The 7,397-nt window shown below is 36.3% G+C and overlaps 1 long non-coding RNA gene across 1 annotated transcript in view; it reads left to right on the top strand.

The window, feature by feature from the left end:
• The window catches only part of LOC111749141 (uncharacterized), a 161,405-nt gene that overhangs the window by 65,655 nt on the left and 88,353 nt on the right, over positions 1-7,397 (top strand). The window lies entirely within an intron of this gene.

Genomic DNA, 7,397 nt, shown 5'->3' with positions numbered 1-7,397 from the left:
TATTTTTTCTTCTATGAACTTCATAGTTTTTGGCTTTATATTTAGGTCTTTGATCCACTTTGAATTAGTTTTTGTATATGATATGAGGCATTGGTCCTGTTTTATTTTTTTGCAGGTGGACACCCGGTTTTGCCAGCACCATTTGTTAAAAAGACTACCTTTTCCTCATTTGATGGACTTTGGGCCCTTGGCCAAAATCAGGTGACTATAGGTAGATGGATTTACATTTGGATTCTCAATTCTGTTCCATTGGCTGATGTATCTGTCAATCTTGTACTAGTACAAGGCTGTTTTGACTACCATAGCTATATAGCAGGTTCTGAGGTCAGGTAGTATGAATCCTCCTACTTTATTCTTCTTTAATAGTGCTTTACTTATCCAGGGATTCTTTCCTTTCCATATAAAGTTAATGATAAGTTTTTCCATCTCTTTAAAGAATGTTGTTGGTATTTGGATTGGTATTGCATTGCATTTGTAAATTGCTTTGGGTTGAACTGTCATTTTCACAAAGTTGAGTCTACTTATCCATGAACATGGTATATTTTTCCATTTATGTAGATCTCTTTTGGTTTCTTGCAGTAGTGTTTTGTGTTTTTCTTTGTATAGGTCTTTTTCATCCCTGGCTTGATTTTTTCCCAAGTATTTTATTTTTTTAGGGGTTATTATATTATTTTTTTCCTAATTTCCTTTTCATCATTCTTTTTTTTTTGGTGTATAAGAATCCAACTGATTTTTGAATGTTTATCTTGTATCCTGCTTCTCTGCTGAATCTTTCTATTACTTTCAGTAGTTTTCTTGTGGAGTTTTTTGGGTTTTCTATATATAGTGTCATATCATCTGCAAATAGGGACAGTTTAACTTCTTCATTACCACTTTGGTTGCACTTTATTTCTGTTTCTTGCCTTATTGCTCTAGTTAGGTCCTCCAGCACAGTGTTAAGTAGGAGTGGTGATAAAGGGCATCCTTGTCTTGTTCCTGTTCTCAAGGGGAATGTTTTCTACTTCTCTCCATTAGGAATGATGTTGGCCATTGGTTTTGAATATATGCCCTTTATTATGTCAAGAAATTTCCCTTCTATACCTATTTTATTGAGAGTTTTTCAGGAATGAGTGTTGGACTTTGTCGAATAGCTTTTCTGCATCATTGAGATGATCATATGATTATTTTCTTTCCTTTTATTTATGTGGTGAATTACACTGATTGATTTTCTAATGTTGATACATCCTTGCATACCTGGTATGAATCCTACTTGGTCATGGTGTATTATTTTTTTGGTATGATGCTGAATTCTGTTGGCTAGAACTTTGTTGAGAACTTTTGCATCTATATTCATGAGAGATATTGGTTTGTAATTTTCTTTTTTTGTGGTATCTTTTTTTTTTGCCTGGTTTAGGTATCAGGGTTATGCTGGCTTCATAGATTGAATTCAGAAGTATCACTTCCTTTTCTATGTTCTGAAATAGTTTAAGTAGTACTGGTGTAAGCTCTTCTCTGAATGTTTGGTAGAATTCTCCAGTGAAGCCATCTGGTCCAGAGCTTTATTTTTTTTTTGGGGGGGGGGGCGTGGAGTTTTTTTGATTACCTTTTCAACCCCTTCTCTTGTTATGGGTCTGTTCCGATTTTCAGCATCATTTTGTGTTAGTTTGAGTAGGTACAGTGTCTCTAGAAATTCGTCCATTTCCTCTAGGTTTTCAAATTTATTGGAGTATAGTTTTTCATAAAACTCTGTTATGATCCTTTTTTATTTCAGTTGGGTCTGTAGTAATGTCCCCCATTTTATTTCTTATTTGGGTTATTTGCATCCTTTCCTGTTTCTCATTTGTCAGTTTGTCCAGTGGTTTCTCGATTTTTTTGATCTTTTCAAAGAACCAACTTTTGGTTCGTTGATTCTAATATATATATATTTTTAATTCTATGCTGCATTTTATTTATTTCTGCTCTGATCTTTATTATTTGCTTTCTTCTGGTGGCTGTGGACTTTTTTGCCTATTCTCTTTCTATTCATTCAAATTGTGTAGCTAATGCTTTGATTTTGTCCCTTTCTTTTTTTTTTTAATGTGTGCATCGATTGCTCTAAATTACCTCTGAGGACTGCTTTTGCTGTGTCCCAAATGTTTTAGTATGATGTATTTTCATTTTCTTTTGATTCTAGGAATTTTGTGATTCCATCTCTGTTTTCTTCTATTACCCAGTTGTTTTTAAATGGGATGTTATTCAGTTTCCATGTAATTGACTTTTTTTCCTTGCTCTTCCTGTTGTTAATTTCTACCTTGATGGCATTGTCGTCAGAGAAGACACTTTGTATTATCTCAGTGTTTTGGATTTTGTTGATGGTTGCTTTGTGGCCTAAGATGTGGTTTATTCTGGAAAACATTCCATGTGCCTTGGGAAAGAATGTGTATTTTGAAGCTGTTGAGCAGAGTGTTCTATATATGTCTCTGAGTTCAAGTTGCCTGATTGTGGCCTTTAGATCTTCTGTATCTTTGTTGAGTTTCTTTCTAGATGCTCTGTCCTTTACCAAGGGTGGTGTGTTGAAGTCTCCTACTGTTATAGTGAAACTGTCAGTTTCTCTTTTCAGTGCTGTTAGAGTTTGCTTTATGTATTTTGAAGCCCTGTCATTGGGTGTGCAGATGTTTATTATGGTTAAGCCTTCATAATAGAGCATCCCTTTAATCATTATATAGTGTCCCCCTTTGTGTTTTATGGCAGATTTTGTTTTAAAGTCTATTTTATCTGAGATTAGTATTGCCACTCTTACTCTTTTTTGGTAGCTGCTTCTTGATAATGTTTTTTATGTCCTTTGATTTTTAATAAATTTATATCTTTGTTTCTAAAGGTATGTCTCTTGTGGACGGCATATTGATGACTCTTGTTTTTTTATCCATTCTGTCATCCTCTGTCTCTTTATGGGTGCATTTTGGCCATTTACATTTGCTATAATTAAAAAAAAAAAAAATTTTTTTTTCTTTAATTATTGATAGGTACTTTTATTGCTGTTATTTTGTAGTGCTTTTTTTGTGGTGCTGACAATTTCTTTGTTTTTCCTACTCTCCTGTGCTAATTTGTTTGTGGGTTTTTTTTTTTTTTGTAGATTTTGTGTTTACTGAGACTTTATGTTTTTCTTCTTTATTTTGATGAGTAGGTTTGTTAACTTTCTTTGTGGTTACCCTGAAATTTACCCTTCTCTTCCCAGGTTTGAATTTTTTTTATTATTATTACTTGATATCACCTTTCCTTCCTCTCCGTTAGAAAATTCTGTATCCACACTCTTTATTTCCTCTTTTATTGTTCTGAAATTGTTGTCATTTAAAGATTAACCTCTCTGGTTCCCTGTTGTAAATGTTTTGGTTTTGAATAGCCCTTGAGAGTTCATTTCCTAGGTTGGTTGGTATCTGGCTGGTGCATTCTTGTGTCTTAGATTCAGGCTGTGGTCTGATGTTCTTTGTTCTCAGAACAAAGGACTTCCTTAATAATTATTGTAAGTTTGGTTTGGTTTTTACATATTCTCTCAATTTCTGTTTATCTGGAAATGTCCCAATTTCACCATCATATTTGAATGAGAATTGTCAGTATATATTATTATTGGTTGGCAATTTTATTTTTTCAAGGTTTTATATATGTCATCCTATTGCCTTCTTGCCTGCATTGTTTCTATGGAATAATCAGAGCTTAGTCGTTTCCCCTCTGTACGTGACCTTTTTTTTTTTTTTTTTTTTAGCTGCTCCCAGGATTGTTTTGTTGTCTTTGGTTTTAGACAGTGTGATTATGATGTGTCTTGGTGATTTTCTCTTGGGGGCTAGGCTATCCTATATGGGATTCATTGAGCTTCGTGGATGGTCAGCTTTTCATCTTTCTTGGTATTGGGAAAGTTTTCTATAAGCAATTCTTCAATGATCCTCTGTGTTTTACATTTTGTTTGCCTGTTACGGAATGCCAATCACTCGCAAATTTTTGCTTTTGATTGTATTCCACATCATTGTCAGGGTTTCTTCATTTTTCTTCATTCTTTTTTTAGATTTTTCCTCAAAAATAGTATCCGAGTATTTGTGTCCTATTTCGCTGATCCTCTTTTATTGTTTCACACCTCCTCCTTAGACCTTCTATGTCATTATTCATTTCTGAAATCTTGTTATCTTTTGGATTTCTAATTGTTGTTTTTGTAAGATTTCCAGTTGTGAATTAATTTTGACATTTTGTTCCTGTATTATTTTATCTTTTTTCTCTATTTTACATGGATTTGTCTGCATTTTCCATGAATTTGTCTATTTTTTCCTCATTTTTGTCTGCTTTTTCTTTCAACTCCTGGGCAGCTCTGAATATTAGAGATTTGAATCCCCTATTGGGTAGTTCCAGTGCCTTTTCTTCTACTGGAAAGTCATCTGGTGCTTTTTTTTTTTTTTTTTTGGATGTCTACTGGAACTGACCAGTCCTGTTTTTTATGTGTTTTGATATTGTCACCTGCCTTGGTGACATTGAGTAGTTATGTTCCTTTTTTATATTAATTATACATTTTTTGTTTTGTCCTGCTTTATTGTTTTATTTGGTTATGTCTGAGCAGGTGGATTATGCATTCTTTCTTGTTTGCTCACTTGTATACACGATACTTTTCACCTTCTTGTGCAATGCGCAGGGCAAGTCGCTCAGTTATGGTGCAGCATGGCAGGTCCAGCTGAAGGGGAGGTGCTTGGATGAGTTGTTTGTGCTATGTACTGGGGCCAACAGGGCATGCCGGGGTAAGTGCAGGGCAGGTTCCAGTACACCATGCCTGTGCTGCTTGGAAGTGCGATGTTCATAACATGGTGCAGATAGACAGGAGGGAGGAGGAGAGGGGAGTTAGATGTGTGGAGCTCTGTTGGGTATGGGAAAAAAAGAAAGAGGAGAGAGAAACAGAAGCCAAAAAAAAGAGAAAGTGCTCAGGGAGCCTGTTGTTGGAGTGGAGACACAAGAAATGAGAACAGAAGAAAAACAAAAAGGAAATAAGAAAAACAAATGCTCCCAGGGATCCCACTGGTGCTGCTGCAAAGACTGGGAAAGTGGCTCCCAAACCGCCCAATACAGCCTGGCTAGAATGGATAGAGATGACACACAGCACCAGGTATTCAAGAGACAGGAAAAGAAGGTAAGTAGAAAGAGACGAGAAACTGAGAAATGAAGAAAAATAAAAAATGAAAGAGAAACAAATCAAAGAGAAAGAGGAAAAAAAGAAGTTCCCAGGGATCCCACCAGGGTGTTGGCACAGACTGAGGAAGCAGTTCCCCAGCCAAGCAACAAGATTCACAGTCTGTCAAAAAGAAGCATAGATGGCACATGGAGTGAAGTCTTTGATAGAAAGGAGGGAGAGGAGGTGAAAGGCAGGAAAGAAACCAAAAGAAGCTGAAAAAAGCAACGCCAGAAGCAAAGAAATGACACTGAAGGAGCCTGCTGGTGTGGACCCAGTGAATCCATATGGCACAGGGCTGGTGGTTCCTGGGCCACGGTTGGGGCCTGCTGGAAAGTGGTGGATTGGCCCTCTGGGAAGTCGTTACTTGGCCTGCTGGAAAGCGGCAGATGCCAAGAAGGGGAAGGAAGGACGGGGTGTGGGAAAGCCTGTGTCATTGGTTACCAGGTGCTCTGTCTTTTGCTGGGAGCTCTGTGACTCTGCTTTCCCTATTCTCTGTATGCTGATCTCTGACAGGAGTCCAAGATGGCTAATCCATGCTGTGTTAGCTGATAGGGGACCTCCACTTGTATCTTTCCTCACTCTGTGTTCTCTGTCAGTTTCTTCTTATTCTATTCTGTGCTTGGTGGTTGAGTTCTTTGTCTCTGCATTTGATGTTTAGGGTCCCAGGACTGACGTTTGTCTCTGTTTTATTTAGCATTTTGAGACTTTGCTGTGGTGGGACAGGGTGGTGCTTCTATCTCTTTTAGATTTACCACTTCTTTTCATTTGTAGGCTTGACAAACAGGAAGGCTTTTACCATAATGATCAGTTAATTATAAATTTGGAAAATGTCATGAAATTCTTCTGTTAAAACGTTTGGGTAAAAGTCTTTGTAAATGTTGTCTGGGAAAGATCTAAACTGTTCCATTATTCTGAATTTGAAGCCTGAATTTGGCAAAAAGTTGATGAAAGAGACATAAGATATGAGCATAAGCCATTAGAAAGTGTTACAGTCTCAGTCCAGAGTGAAAATGAACAGAATAGTAAAAACAGTAATTTGGAATTCCAACTTATTCAGAAATAGACTTTGTTAAAATCTTGTTTAAAAGCATAGAAAAGTGGATGTTTTGTCATCCCCTGCTTAGGAGACGATAGGATTGTCCAATTCAAAAGGGCCAATACCATGTCCATTTTAGCTTACTAATGCCTAGGATATCGATCTTTACGCGTTCCATCTCTTTTTTGACGATTTCTAATTTTCCTAGATTCATACTTTGTACATTCCATGTTTGATTATTAATGAATGTTTGCAACTGTTTCTCCTCATTTTGAATTGTGGTACATCAGCAAATGAAGGTCCTGAAAGCTTGACTCAATCCGTGTCATTAAGGTTGACTCTACTTTGAGGAGGCAGCTCTTCCCCAGTTGTATTTTGAGTGCCTTGCAACTTGAGGGGCTCATCTTCTGGCACTGTATCAGACAATGTTCTGCTGCTATTCATAAGGTTTTCACTGGCTAAGTTTTTCACAAGTAGACCGACAGGCCTTTCTTTCTAGTCTGTCTTAGTCTGGAACTTCTGCTGAAACCTCTCCACAATGGGTGACTCTGCTGGTATTTGAATACTGGTGGCATAGCTTCCAGCATCACAGCAACACGCAAGCCACCACAGTATGACAAACTGACAGACGTGTGGGAATGTTGGCACAGCCAGATTTTTTACTTTAAATTAATATTACTCTGCTTTTCTTACATTGTACACTTTCTCTTATAGTCATGCACCTTCTCTGATGTCTTAAAGTGTGAAAAATGAACATAACACAATCCCAAATTCTGCATATTTTTTCAAATATGTAATGGCCAGTTTATATTACATGTAAAAAGAGATTAAGGTGCATATTAAATTTATACTTGGAGATCCAGCATTTTGACAGAAAGATATTTAATTTTTTTCCCAAAAGAGTGTAAATGGAATAACTAAAACCTTGTCACATGCAGCATTACCAGAAGCTCACAAGAGTGAACACTTCACCTTCAGTTCAGTTGAAATTTTAATAGGTATAATTTTAATCATTTTGTTATACCAATAATAACATATTTGATGTAAAAAACTAGTGGAGGCAATTTAGGAAATTTAAACTGATTAGTCTTTACATGAGAAAAGAATCCTAAATGTTGACTAGACTAAAAAATTATTTTTCAGTTTAAAACTGTGATAAAATCAGGGAAATTAAGTATCATTCTTTCTAGGCCAAAATAA

This window comes from Loxodonta africana, chromosome 2, assembly GCF_030014295.1.
Source record: "Loxodonta africana isolate mLoxAfr1 chromosome 2, mLoxAfr1.hap2, whole genome shotgun sequence".
NCBI lineage: Eukaryota > Metazoa > Chordata > Mammalia > Proboscidea > Elephantidae > Loxodonta > Loxodonta africana.
Note: the sequence above shows the minus strand (reverse complement) of the source record. Positions and strands in the feature narration are given on the sequence as shown.